The following is a 14,733-nucleotide window of genomic DNA, read 5'->3' on the forward strand; positions in this document are numbered from 1 at the left end:
GCCAACACTCTACTAATTAACAGTGTCAACCTTCCCTCCTCTAGACCTCAGTTTCCTAAGTGAGGCCATCATTTAAAAGAAAAGTAATTCTCAACTGCCTACTAGGCATCTGGCTCTGTGCTGGTCTCTGTCCTCAAAAAGCTTGACCTGTAGAGCTTTCTTCCTCAGTCTTCAAGGTGCTTTGAAGTCACCCAAGGATCATGTTAAAATGCAGATTCTGATCCAGTAGTTCTGGAGCGGGGCCCGACCTTCTGCATTTCTGATAAGCTCCTGTGTGGTGCTAATGATGCTTGTCCTTCAAAGCCACTTGGAATAAGGAGGGTCTGGAGGAGGTGGAGTACTGGTGTAGACTAAGATTTTGAATACATTTTAGCACTGGTTTAAATGGAAGTCTAATATGTAACAGACAAAAGTGGAATTGTTCTTGTTGAGGGAGGGCAGCATGGTGGAATCCTTGAATATATCCAGTTCAGGCTTCCTCCTTGGCCACTGTCTCTAGCCTCCTCCACTGATGACATCCATGAGGCACCTCCGTGGTACGGCTGAGTCCACACTGGGCCTAGTTTGGAGGCCAGAGCAAGGGTTGATCTCTGGGTACATGCTGTGTTGATGAGGATAATGTGGAAAGATGTCATCTGCATTTTAACGGCCGGAAAGAACATGGCCTCTGTTTTGTGTCTCAACTTGGCTGGGTCACAGTACTCAGATATTTGCTCAAACACCAATATAGATGTCCCTGTGAAGGCTTTTTGTTTGTTTGTTTGTTTTCTTATTTTCTTTTATTTTTTTTAAGATGAGATTAACGTTTAAATCAGCAGATTTGGAGTAAAGCAGATTACCTTTCTTGCTTTGGGTGGGCCTCATCCAATCAGTTGAAGGCCTTAAGAGAAAGCAGACTGAGGTCACAGAGGAAAAGGGAATTCTGTCTTTTAGACTCAAGCTCCAATATCACCTCATCTCTGTATCTCCAGCCTGTGGGTCTGCCCTAAAGATTTTGGACTTGCCAGACCCTACAATCACATGTGCCAATGACTTAAAATCTCTCCAACTGGTTCTGGTTCTGTTTCTCTAGAGAATTCTAACTAATAAAGCCCCTTCAAGAACCAACGAGTTTATGTAAATAAAATCTTCTCTTCTGTCTTAATATCTGTGACCATTTGAGCCTGTAAATGTGTGATTTGTGATCTATGATTATTTGTGGGGCCCTTCTGGCTTGAAACTGCGGGGGTCCCACAATTAGAATGGAATGTGGGGCTTAGGCCTGGACTCAGGACATCTGGGTTGCTATCTTGACCTTACTGTTAACACACTGTGACCTGGGGCAAATTATTTCCCCTGACTGAGCCTTTGTTTCTTCCTCTATAAAATGATATGATGATCTATACCAACATTTTCTAAATGATTTTCTGAAGAATATTAGAATTCCAAATTAGTTTGGAAAATGATGCATGTATCTTCCCCTTTATTCATTTCAAAGTCCCTGAGAAGTCCCGCAGCAAAGAATTCTACTTAATTTTTTTCTCAAGCTTATTAAATCTAGTGCAGACATATTTTGATACACATAATACTGGATGGCTGTTCTCTTCAGCCCTCAGATTAGTTATTCTTTCATAGGATTCAAAGATTCAAAGACAGAAGCCAAGAAAAAATTGGTCAAAATCTTTTCCGTAATACTTAAGGGTGTGCTACTTTTACATCCTTAAAATAAGAATATTAATAGAACTTACCACACTGGGTTGTTGTAAGGATCATGTTAAATAATGCATGCAGAGCACTTAGCATAGAGCCTAGCACCTAGTAAGCAGTCAATATCTATATTTTTTTTACCTTGAGCCAAAAAGAGTCATATTTTAAGAGTTCGGTTCTAAGAGGAACTCAGGCATTCAGTCCCTCAAACCAAACCCAAACCGTTTTATGCTTAGATTATTTCACCATGGGTGAAGGGCGACTTCCAGGCATTTGAAATCACTGACGTCCCTCTGGCAATCCGAGAGCATTCTGGAGCCAAGATACTAATGATTTAAGCATTAATAAATCCAGAGATAGGTTATTCAATTTTCTTTTCAATGCAGATCATAAAAGAGGGAAGAATATTCGGGTCAAAACGTACTGAAGGCTTTACTGAATCCGAAGGCTTTGGAACATTTTCGTGGCAACTCACCAGGTCTAGGACCACGCTGCACTTCCTCAGTCCGAGGGCTTGGAGGGGGCCGTAACTTTTCTTTCTGAGCCTGAAAACACTCAAAAAGCTATGTTCTACTTGCGTAGCGCTTTTGGCCTATCCAAGGACACTCACATCTATCTTCTCTCGTCAACATCTCAAAACCCGCTGATTTACGAAGGGCAGGTAGAACTTGACTTTTCAACAAATGGGGAAACTGAGGGCCAGAAAGTTGTGCGATTTATTCAAAGTCCTAACGTGCGTTGGCCAAGGAGCCTGGACTGGAAATGCCACCTCGTGATCCTCAGTAGCAGTCTCTGCCTAGTGGACCTCACACCTGCACAGGTGACCCACACAGCAGGGACACAGCCCTGGGAGCCTAGCAGCTCCCTGTGGGATGCAGCCCATTGGTATGCAAGCTTGATGGGCTCTGGCTAATCTTGCTGAGGGAACCCTTCAATCTGAATAACAATCAACAAGATTTTAAAGAAATTTGGGCCAATTTCCTGGAAGTCTATGATTAATCTAATTGCTGGGTTTTCCTCTGTTTTTGTCTCCCACTGTTAATTTCATTTATTTTTCTCTTTCTTCCCCGACACAGACTGCCTTGTCTCTGTGCGTGGTTTTGTCACTGTTGTTATTTGTCCATACATAGTTTATCATTGGCAATGCATTCAATGGGATTGTTGTACGCTGTGTTTGGGGAAGGAGAATTTTTCAACAGAGACAACATCATGCGGCAGGAAGAAAAGCACTGGGCTGAATTTCAGAGCCCCCTTTTCAAAGCCTAGCTCTGCGGATACCTCCTCTGCCTCCCTGGCTCCTCACGGCTAAAGAGACCCTCTGCTTCTCCTGGCCCCTCTCCCCATTAAAAAATACCTGGGATTGCATAAGAAACTTGAGGGGCGGTGCCATGCTGCCAACTGTTGGCAATAAAGAAAGTAGTAAAAAAAACAAACAGATTTTGGTCGAATAGAATAGAAAATGTCTCCTTTCAGTAAGGAGATTTGGGTTTCTAGATACATCAGAGAGACAGAGGGATGGTGAACCAAATGGACAAAGGCAGTCTAGCATTCAGATCAGACAGAAGTTCTGGAATGAGTTGGAGAGAGGTTAAAAGAGTAAAGGAGAGACTTACTGCTGGCTGTGACTACACATGTTAGAAGAGCCAGAGGTGGTCAGAGAGGACTGGGGAGAGACGCAGATGTGCTAATCTATCAACCAGGTGAAACAAGAGTGAAGCAAACATTCCTTGCACCTGTTTCTGTTCCTCGGGATGTGCCCAGCCGGGAACTGCACCCAGTCACAAACTCCTAGACTCGGGAGAGCAGAGATGAATGATTGGTCTGGCAAAATAGCATCCGAACGGTTCAACTTGCTGGGTGTAGTGAGTGACATTGCTACTGAGGGTGGGGCACTAAGAGAGGAGAGTGTGAACTTGGTTCTTGGGCAGCCTGTCACACAGATGACCCCGGGGCCAGCCCTTCCCAACCGGCCACCTGTAGGCCCTACTTTATACCTCAAGCGGTTGTTCGGGAAATGTGTCATGAGGCCAGCCAAGGTCTCTGGTTTCTATTCAGTCTGAATTCTATTAGAAGATTAAAGACTGTCCTTGACTGTCTTTGAGGCCTAGAGATGTCCTTTCTCACCAACCTCCTGCCAGAAAGCTGGAGAGGTATGAAGTACTCGGTAGACAGGAGGCAGTCATAATAATGGCCCTTAATATCGGACCCTTAATGTATGCTAGGTACAAAGCTGCTTTATCTCATCGTTCCTCACCCTCACTCTTATAATAAATATATATTTTATAATATTTACTTATTTGCAAAACCCAGCTTGATTCAAAGTGAAAATATGGGCCTTTTGTTTAAAAAAATTATTGAGAATTGCAAGATGATCAGAGCAGAGCATTAAACCAAGTGTAGCACCCTTCTGAGCATGGGGCTCTGTGCGGACACAGACCTTAATGCTCATGAAGCCATCCCTGCTTATGATTATACCTGAGACACAGAGACACAGAGTAATTTCCCCAAGATGATGAAGCTAAGAAGCTGAGATTCTGACAGTGGAACCTGAACTCTTAGCCACTCTGCGAACTTGTCTCAACTCTTAGAGAGATGGTGAGCAGCAGACCCTCCAGCTTTGCCAACACTCCTCTGCCATAGACAGTTGCAGGAGAACCTGGCTGATCCCATTCAAGAGCCACAGCCTGGTCACACTGCGAGCATGCGCACACGGGAGGCTCCCGCCACTGGTTCTCACGCTCCGGGCCTGAGAAGCTCACACTCAGTCTCCAGAAGCCACACCCTCCACTAGACCCCATTGCCTCATCCGCAAGCGACAATAGCAGCAAAATCGCCAGCAACAGCAATGAACAAAGCTGTGCGCCTGGAAGTCGCTTGCTCCGTGAAACCACAGTCCTCCCCTAGACCCGATGAAGAGGCATCTCCTGGGAGGGAAACATCCACACTCACACTCCAGGCTTTGCCTCTGGGGTCCCACCTACTCTCTTTGCCCAGAGAGACAGTGACAGAGGTCTCAGAAGGTGTTCTGTCACTTCTCCGGGGCTTTTTGTCCCGGGATCCCAAGTTCTCATCTACTCTGTCTCCCAGGAGCCTAAAGCTCTCTGCGATCCACATTTCAGAGTGGCTGAGACATGGAGGGAGGCCGGGCCATGGGCTATCTCCCACTACCTCCTACCATCTGGGCATTTATACCTTCTCCTTCAGATGTGCATCGGTGAAGGCTGTCACCAGAGTAGCCCCTACCTGGACTCTGTGACACTATTTAGGGACACAGGGCACAGTCACAAATTGGGCAAGCTATAAAGGCAAGAGGCCATCAGGGAGGGCATCTTTTGTCTTGAAGAGGAGGAGTATTTGGCGGCAGTATGAGATCTTGGAGAGGGCTACTCAGACAACACGTTGGGTATGGAAAATGCATAAGCCACGGGTGAGACCGATGTGGCTCTTCCCCTGGAGTTCACAGCCTAGTGGGCAACACAGACCGCAAGTAAGTGATTTTATAAATGCATCATTGTAATTGCGAGAGGTGCCGGGAAAACACAAGATGATATGAAAGTGCACACAGATGGCCTGATCCAGTCGGAGGGGTCAGGAAGGGTCTGAAGAAATGAGAAGGAAGCAGAAACTTCCACGAGGATTAGAAGTTAGCCAGTAAATCAGGTGGCAGAGGCAGCCGGAGGGGGCCCCAGCAAAGGAAACCCCGCCCCTAAGCCAGGAATATGCCGGGTCCTTGCCCCAGGGGTGCCAGAGAGGGTCACCAGGAGAAAAGCTGCTAGGCGAGCCCCACTTTGGTTGGGAAGGGAGCAAGATAATGCGGGAGAGCCAGAAGAACCAGGAAGGGGAGGACAGAGTGAGGGAGCCGGGCCACAGGCCCATGGGGAGCCTGGGGGTACTGACGCCTCAGTTCCCAAGCCAAAGGTCAGGAGCCACCTTCAACTTGGGGAGCGGTGGGTGGTAGAGCTTCTGGATTCCCACTGAAGACAGGCTTCTCAACGGGGAATTATAACTCTAAGGGGCGAAGGCCGCACACTTTGAACTGGGCACCCCTTCGGGGCCTCTCTGCGGGAGGATAACAGTGATTCGCAGGACCAGCGTGAGGATTAAGGGCGAGACTGCTTACCGAGTGCCTAGCAGGGCGCTTAGCAGGGAGGAACCACTGGACGACATTCCCCACTACTAATGGTGCCGAGCGGAAGAAGATAAGCTTCAGACCTTGAATGGCCAAAGTCTGAAACCTGCTTGTGTCACTTTTCTGCGACCTGGGCCGACAGCGTGGCCTTTCATGGTCCCACTTTCATCATCTGTAAAATGGGGACAATAGGACTTCTTAATGCAAAGACGTGGGCACACAGTTAATAATCATCCCTTCCTCTTTATTTCCTCCGAGCTTTTTAGTCTTTGTAAATCCATCTTGTCTCAACATCTGAGGGATGAGGGTCTTTGTGCATTTTGCCAGCCTCTCACCAGGTCTTCTAACGGGCAATGGATCCAGCCTGGAGAAAAGGAGTTGCCAGGCTCACCGCCTGCAGTTTACAAAGCCCATCCATATGCTTTGCAAACCGAGAATCTCAGAACACTCTGGTAAAGGGGCCTGGAGGTCAGAGTTATCATCTGCCTTTCATGGACAAGAACCCAGAAACTCTGAGGGGACACTTCACTTCTCCAAATCATGGAATTCTGAGGCAAACTCCATACCCAAGCCCACACAGGAGAGCACGCCCATTTACCAGCTACAAACAAACAAGAAAAGAAAAGAAAAGAAAAGAAAAGAAAAGAAAAGAAAAACCAGAAAAGGCTCTTCCAGGACTCTCGGGGGGCATATCATTGGGAAAAAGTTAAATGAGGTTCCTTCAAATGATCGTTCAAAAAGAAGTTTGGGGTAGATGTGGAATGCTGGAGGCGGCAGGGTTGGGGGGAATGAGGGGGGAAGGAATGTGCCAGATTGTAACAAATTCATTGTTACGGAGTCCTTGACCTTCAGAGGAAAACCAGGTTCCTGGGAAGGCTGGAAAGGCTGGGCGTGCCTATGGGGGCAGGCAGATCCTGGAATTTTCTGCCACAAGAAGCAACAGCCAGCGGGCCCCAGACACTCCTCCCGGCACCTCCCTCCCCAACAAGAGCTGTCTTTCCAGCTAATCCCTGGGGGCCTCCGCTCACTCTCCCACCTGGGCTCCATCCAGTCCTTCTCTGCTCTTGCCAGGGGCTGGAGTGCTGGTGGCCGGCTCGGCTCGCCTCCCTTGGCCTGAGTGCGTCCTAGCCCACTCTGGATATTAGAGCATTCTCGCGTTTGAAAGGCTCCTTTATTTTTAGTGCTAAATCAACAAAGCTGTTACTGTCATTTTCCATCAGATCGTCATCTTCCACGGATTCAAAATTACACTCAGCTGCAAACTATTGACACTCCTCTTAACAAAAAAATGGTTTTAATAAATCTTTACATTAGCCTATGAGATAAAAAAAAAATCTTTACCATGAAATATACAAGTGTATAAGTGTTTTATGAAAGTTTTATTAACTTTACAAAAGAAAAATTGGCAGTGGACCATGCACATCCTGTACTCCTAACACGTGGTTATAAATTACATGTTCTTTCCAATAACATCTGAAAAAGAGACTGTAATTTAAATTTCAAAACCACTTGGCATACCTACTATATAGTGCTGACATGAAGTAAAAGGAGGAACTGGAGAGGCCCAGACAAAGAAGGGAAATATAAAGACGTCCTTAGCTAAAAAGCTGCTGATGGGTACAATCCCCCTCCAGCTGGACAGGGATCAAGTACTTGCTTGTCATATCATTCAATGCACTGTTCAATCTGGGATTCTTCCTTTCAACAAAAAGAGAACTTAAGTGCTAGTAATCATCGCTTGCAGAACTTTATCTCCCAGATACCTTCTTTATGTCAGGATTTCTCAATGACCGTTGCCGCTGGCAGAGGGATCAAAGTTGTTATTAAACACAAATGCAATCCCCAGCCCGTGCAGGAGGTGTGAGCAGTGACGGTCCCTCCCTGGGATGAAAGCCTGCCGCTGCCTTAATGATTTCTCATTTACTCTCCCCGCTTCTTAGACTTTTAAATAAAGTTCCTATGGGGTCTGTCCAATGTCGGGACTGGGGTCCAGCTTTTCTCTGCAAGTGAGTGCTTGAGTGTCAGGAACATTCTGGGACGTGAACCCAGTGGGATGCCTGGCATTTGGAGAAGCCCTCCGGAAGTGAGCAGACGGCAAGAGATCTGGCTGTAATCTGCAAAGTTTACAGGTTTGGGGAAAGCAGACGTCCGCCAGGGTCTCAGAAGCACTGAGCCTGCCTTCTAAGTAGTAACAGAGCAGAAAGACATAATCTAAAGGCAAATAAACTTGGATTCAAAATCCAGTTTCAATGGTCACATGCTGTGTGACCCTGAGCAAGTTACTTACCCTCTCTCTTCTCGTTGAGTCATATTGAGAATGTCCGAGGCAGCTTCCTTTGGTGTACAAGCTTACCTTTTCCATCGCACGAAGACGGGTCCTAGAGGACATCCCTTCCACATCCAAGGACTGAACATGGGTTGAAAATGGTTCATGAGAGGTGGAAGGGGTGGGAACACTCCACCGTGCTCCCTACAGGCATAGTCATCCAGAGCCTGAGCGTCTGCAGCTTCTTTCAAGGTCTTGAACCTTCTAGTTTGTCACTGACAAAATCTTAGCCTCTGAGAGGTGTCCCCAAGTGGGGGGCTCCAGGCCAGAAGGCCCAGCACTTGTAGCTAGAAAAATGCAGACAAGCCCTTTTAGTTGGGTGACAGGTGACACCAGAAACTGCAGCAGGGCTTCTGAGCCGAGAGGCAGGGCCCAGGTGTTGGAAGGAGCCCTCCCAATCATTTCTTTCCACAGTAGAAAGAATTTGAACTGATTTCCAGGCAGACGAGGGACAGTCTTCTGGCTGTTTTGGAAAGATCGGAAAGGCAAGAAGCCTGCTAACACACCTACCTCTCTGCCTGTCACCTCCATTCATGTGGTTGTTTGTGAACTCATTCTTAGTTGTAGGATTAGTTCGTTGAAATAAACTGAGGAAGAAAGCCCCACGCTGGAATGGCTTTGGAGAGTAGACTCTGTGGGGATCCAGGAGGACCCGTTTCCCATCACAAAAGGGAAATGTGTGCGCCTGGCAGAAAAACACAACTTTGAGCAAATAAATTATTTTCTTCCAGTTCAAAATAAGTGACGGTCCTTACAAAGTAGAACTTGCCCTCCTTCCAAATGTGTTGAAGGAAAATGACATGTCTTGGATGCGGAATTGCAAGGCCATCATGTTAATCTTGTAGGGTCCTGTGGTTCCCCGATGAGAAGGCAGACAGACGATGGGGGGTGGGGGGGGGGTGGGTGCGGCTTCACAGCACAGGGCCTGGGAGCAGCTGCGACTGTGTGGAGGTCACACTCGGGGACCAGCCGGCAGTGGCAGCCAGGGCCGCCCAAACTTCATTATGTGGGGAAAAGACACCCAGTGGCAAGATGCAGAAGATCTGAGAATCAGTGAGAAAAGTTCATTTGGATTGACGGGGACTTGATTAGTTTTAAGCCTGGTGTGAGGCTACTGCCTCCCTGACTTAGTCTTCAGAATATTAATGAATAGTTTGAGGAAAAGAGGCAGCACAGGGGACGTACCTGGGTAGGCTGTGCACCCTTCGTAAAGACAGCCCCGACAACGAGAACAACAAGAGACAGTGACGTGGAAAGAGGCTCAGGTCCGTTAAGATCTCCCTGCGCACCAGGCCCTGAGGTTAATACGCATTATATAATGTGTTCTTGGAAACACTTCTCAGAAGTAATTGTTATGCATTCTTATCTCCAGTTTGCAGATGAGAAATCCTTTCACCCACGGAGAGAAAATGAGTTGCCCAAAGGCACACGCCTGAGGTTCGTACCACATGTAACCTTCATGTTTTCCGTGGCCTGGTCAAGCTTCAACACCTGTCGTGCGTGCCTACAACCAGAGCCTCACTGGAAGTGATCCCCAGCCCTGACTGCCATCCTGTCTCCGGATTGAACTAGGCCTGGCCAGATTATCGCTGGCAGATAGGAAGAGGTTGGGCACTGGTCCAGGGATGCCCCATGGGGTAAAGCCTGGCACATAAGGATGTAGCCATCTCCCAGCCATAACGAGAATGAAGGGAGGCTGACCTAGCAGGTAGGGAGACACAGAGATGGGAAAACTGGGCGGATCGTCATTATCTGAGACACCTGTTCATGGACAGCCAGCAGGCCCTGTCACCAGCCAGCCAGCCAGGGTGGCAAGCTGGAGGGAGATGTCAGGAGGTGAGGAGATGAGTAGAACTCTTTGGTCTGAAAAAGGCCAGGCCAGGGCAAGATAGGACCTGGTAGCTGGATGGGAAAGGGGGCCTCTGTTTACTCAGCGGCAGCTAGTCTTGCACCTACTGTTTTTCCATTCTTCAAACTATATTTTGATACATGCTTAATATATTTTTTAAATTTTTTAAATGTTTATTTGTTTTGAGAGAGAGAGAGAGAGCGAGCAAACCAGGGAGGGGCAGAGAGAGAGGGAGAGAGAATCCCAAGCAGGCTCCGTGCTGTTGGCACAGAGCAGATGCGGGGCTCAGACTCACAACCACGAGATCACAACCTGAGTTGAAATCAAGAGCAGGACGTTTAACCCACCGGGCCACCCGGGCGCCCCTAATGTATTTAATATAATACATGCACTCATACTTGATTCTGTAGCAGCGTTACTATTTTCATTTTGTAGATGAGAAGTAAAGACTAGAAGGAGCTGATTTGCTCAGGGTCATGCAGCTGATCAGGACAGACTCAGGATTTGAACTCAGCTCCTCCTGGCTCTGGCGTCAGCGTGTCTTCCACCTCGCTGGGTGTCGGGCGGGAAGAAGGCGTCTGTTCCTGCCACACTCATTGGCTCATTTTAACAAGGCTCTCTGCCCTTACCTTGCTGCCCTAGGCCCTGCGTCCTCCCGTCTCAGAACTGCTTCAGCCAACAAGACCCTGCAGCCTGGGTTAGGGCAGAAAACATCGCTTTGGGCGGAAAGCCCAGGGTTCAGCTTCCCCGCGTGTGCCAAGGGCTCAGGGCTTCAGCCCTGCCGGCCTTTGCCGGCACAGACCTTGGCTCCTCTTTCTTCTGTGACTGGTCTCCGAGGGGGGATGGGAGGCAGGGAGGAGGCAGCATGGGGCATTTCCTATTAAGGAGGGCAGGAGACAGGGAACATGAGAAGGAAAGCAACCCATTGGGAGATGCTCTGGTCATGTTGAACTGTTTCTCTCCACTTTCCACTTTCTGTGTTCAACACTTGCTCTCAAGAGCATGAAATTCTGCCGGAAGCCCAATATACAAAGCATGTGAAAAAGCTACTGCTTTTGTTTGCCTGGGGGCTGGGGGGGGGGTGGCCCGAAGTCCTGACCACTGAGCCCCCCACCCTTGAACCACCTCCCGGGACCTCTGGGCCACTTTGAACCCGGTTTGAACACCATGGGTCTGCTCCATGATGTGATTCAGACTGTCCAACCGCTAGAGAATTACTGTGCAAGACAATAAAAGCCCTAATTCTGTGGGGACACCTAGGTCCCTGTAGGTGTGAGGTTAGCCCTATCTACCCTGGACACAGGTCACGCCTCTTGGAAGGCTAAGGAAAAAAAAAAAACAAAAAGTGAAATCACATTTACTGAGCACCTAGTAAGTACCAAGTAGGACAACACTTTGGAGACTTGAAGCTTCTGCGAACAGATTAGGAGATTTGTGTAGGGTTAATTCTGAACAAGACCATTTGCTACATCAGTGTCTAATTATTTTTTTTTAAGTTTATTTATTTTTGAGACAGAGAGAGACAGAGCATGAACGGGGGAGGGGCAGAGAGAGAGGGAGACACAGAATCGGAAGCAGGCTCCAGGCTCCGAGCCATCAGCCCAGAGCCCAACGCGGGGCTAGAACTCATGGACCGCGAGATCGTGACCTGAGCTGAAGTCGGACGCTTAACTGACTGAGCCACCCAGGCGCCCCCAGTGTCTAATTATTTAGCACCATTCTATCTCAATAAGTGTAGAGTTTGCCACAAAAGATGCCATTAAGGCACACACCTCCTGTCGGCTACAGAAGCCAGCACCTGGGAAAGAGCCAGGGAGTCAGAGCTAAAAGCACTGAGATGGGTTTCTGGCCCCAGCACCTGCTGGCTTTGTGACCTTGGGTAAGTGATTCAACTTACCTTCTTGATCCTCACTTTCCTGCTGGTGAAACTCCTATCTCATGTAGCTATTGTGAGAATTAAATAATGCATAAGTGTGTGTAAAATCCCAAATGCAGCCTGGCAGATGGCGTGTGCACTGTCCATAGAAGCCACCTTCTCTTGTTTCCTTCTCTCCGCTCTCCAGACAGCAAAATGAACCATTAACATTAAATAATAAGTTCCTAGGAAACTCCTATTCATCCTTCAAAACCTGAAGGAGCTGGTAGTTTTTTCAGCAAATCTTCCTTGAGTCTCCACAACAGGGCTAGCGCCCCTCCCAAGTTATTTGGGGACTGTGTACTTGCTTCTACTACTCCGTGTTGTTATTAACTTGTTGTAATTTCCTGTTTTAATGTTTGTTTCCCCCAGCAGACTGTCAGTTCCCTAGCGGGGGCTGGCACTGGGGACTCAGCCACCCACATTGACGGAGCTGCATGTATCATCCACAGCCCCTACTATCAGCCCAGCCAGCATTCCAGGGACTGGGAAAACTCTCCAAATTTGACAACCCATTTGATCTGCTGTCTGGAAAAGGCCAGCACCATGAGCTCTCTTTGGTGAAAAACAATTCTTCGGGGCCCTCCGAAAAAAATTCTGAGTCGTGTGTGTGTGTGTGTGTGTGTGTGTGTTCAAATGGAAAAACTCTGGAGCCATTGTTTTTGGCACTGAAGTTCTTGGGCTTTTAACAAGGAAGATCTTGCCCTTCCCCATGACTGCAACCAATATGATGGAAACATAATAAAACACCAAGGAAAGCTTACAGACCAGAATTATTTTTATTCCAGCTCTACTAGAGTAAAAGGATCTGCCCTGTGTCAGGAATAATCTGGAGTAATGATACGGCCTGGTGTCAGGAGTAATCAACAGAAGACTCTGAAGGAGTAAGGACTTTGAAGTCACACAGTCCAGGGGCTCCTGGGTGGCTCAGTCGGTTAAGCGTCCGACTTCGGCTCAGGTCATGATCTCGTGGTCTGTGAGTTTGAGCCCCGCATCGGGCTCTGTGCTGACAGCTCAGAGCCTGGAGCCTGTTTCAGATTCTGTGTCTCCCTCTCTCTCTGGCCCTCCCCTGTTCATGCTCTGTCTCTCTCTGTCTCAAAAATAAAATAAACGTTAAAAAAATTTTTTTTGAAGTCACACAGTCTGTGTGAGTTCAGGCTTGGGCCCCAGAACAAGTTTGCTCATCTGTAAAATGGGATGGTGCCGCCATGCCAGCTCGTGCTGGTACCCACTGTTCCTTCTCCTCTCCCTGGGGTTGGTTCACGCGTTGCCACGTCGAATTTTCTTGAACAGGTGACTTGAAGTGTGCAAGGCCCTCCGGGAGGTAGGCAACACAGCTGGGATTGGAAGTCAGGGTTCCTGGACTCAGAAGCCTGTAATGTGTCTCTTGTTATTTGGGAAGTCTGAAATTTCTTTCTTTTTTTTTTTTAAGTTTATTTATTTATTTTGAGAGAGCGAGAGAGCGTGGGGGAGGGGCAAAGAGAGAAGGAGAGAGAATCTCAGGCATGCTCTGTGCTGTCAGTCCAGAGCCTTATGTGGGGCTCAAACTCATGAACCCAGAGATCATGACCTGAGCTGAAATCAAGAGCCAGAAGATTAACTGACTGAGCCACCCAGGCACCCCGGGAAGTCTGAAATTTCTCATCTTGATTTTTGCTTTCAGCTTTGTAATAGATTTGCAGAATTCCTCCCGGCCAGTGCTCTGAGGGCGCCCGCTGGGCTCTACTTGGGCCACCCTTCTCCCCTGACAGGGTTTCGTGGGAAAAGCCTTTGGACAGAACAAGCCCAAGACACGACTTTGTCATGAGAATCTGATTTGCTTGCCACACAGAAATGGTCTCCCAAACTCATCTGCTTCCTCATCGTGCAGTGTGGGGTGCGGGGGGGAAGTTGGAAGACACATCAGACTCTGCTCTGCTGAGTGAAAAATGCAGCAGGGGGGACGGCAGCACGGGGCTTCCTCGCCGGGCAGCGCCCTCCCCCCCCCCCCCCCCCCCCCCCAGGGATTTCATTCCAGCAGCCTCTGCGGAGCCAGGAAATGAGCTCTGGATCCCAGCTGCTGCTCAGGGACACCAGGCCGCAGGGTGTGGTGGCCGCTGTGGTGTTGCCCACTTCCCCCCGCAGGAAGGAGACTCTCACTCCCTCGGAGGACACAGCTGCTGGGCTCATAGCTGCGTCCACGTCTGGGACTGTGCTCCCCTTCAGGGCACCTCCTCACCTAAGGTTGCCTCTCCCTAGAGGCACAAAACCTCAGCCTCCTTGTCCTAATTTGGGACACCTTCGAAGGGCCCCCTCAGCTCCAGAGCCCCCCAAGGGACCACAGTGGCAGAGGCCACCGTCCCACGCTGGCTTTTTCCCCTCAGTGAGTCCTTGCCCACTAATCTGATGGTCTGGACCTGCTCACCAGGAACCGGACCTAGGACCAGGCAGAATTCTGGTCTGGGGAACTGAAAAACTGACTTCTACACTCGTCGTGTTGTGTGACCTTCGGCCAGTCCCGGGTTCTCTCTGAGGCCTCAACTGTCAAATGAGCAGATTTGGTCTTCAAGTTCCCTTCAACTTGGCCTGGACTTGAGTTGTGCGAAAACATGAGCTCCGAGTAATCATGGGAGATCCGGTCTTTCCCGGTAGGGGGATCGTATATCTGTTTCCTGTGACCGTTTCAGGTGATTCTGTTGTTTGGGGTAACCGTTCACCCTCAGCTCTGTCCTGGTTTGGATGGTAAGATTTTTGGTTGTCCTACTTACAAGATACATTGGACGGGAGGAGTGGGGCTGGGGTTGAGGAAGGAAGCAGGGGGCAAAGGCACAGAGTCCCAAGTGCTGGTG

This window comes from Panthera pardus, unplaced genomic scaffold (assembly GCF_024362965.1).
Source record: "Panthera pardus isolate Hobbes unplaced genomic scaffold, ASM2436296v1 HiC_scaffold_12, whole genome shotgun sequence".
NCBI lineage: Eukaryota > Metazoa > Chordata > Mammalia > Carnivora > Felidae > Panthera > Panthera pardus.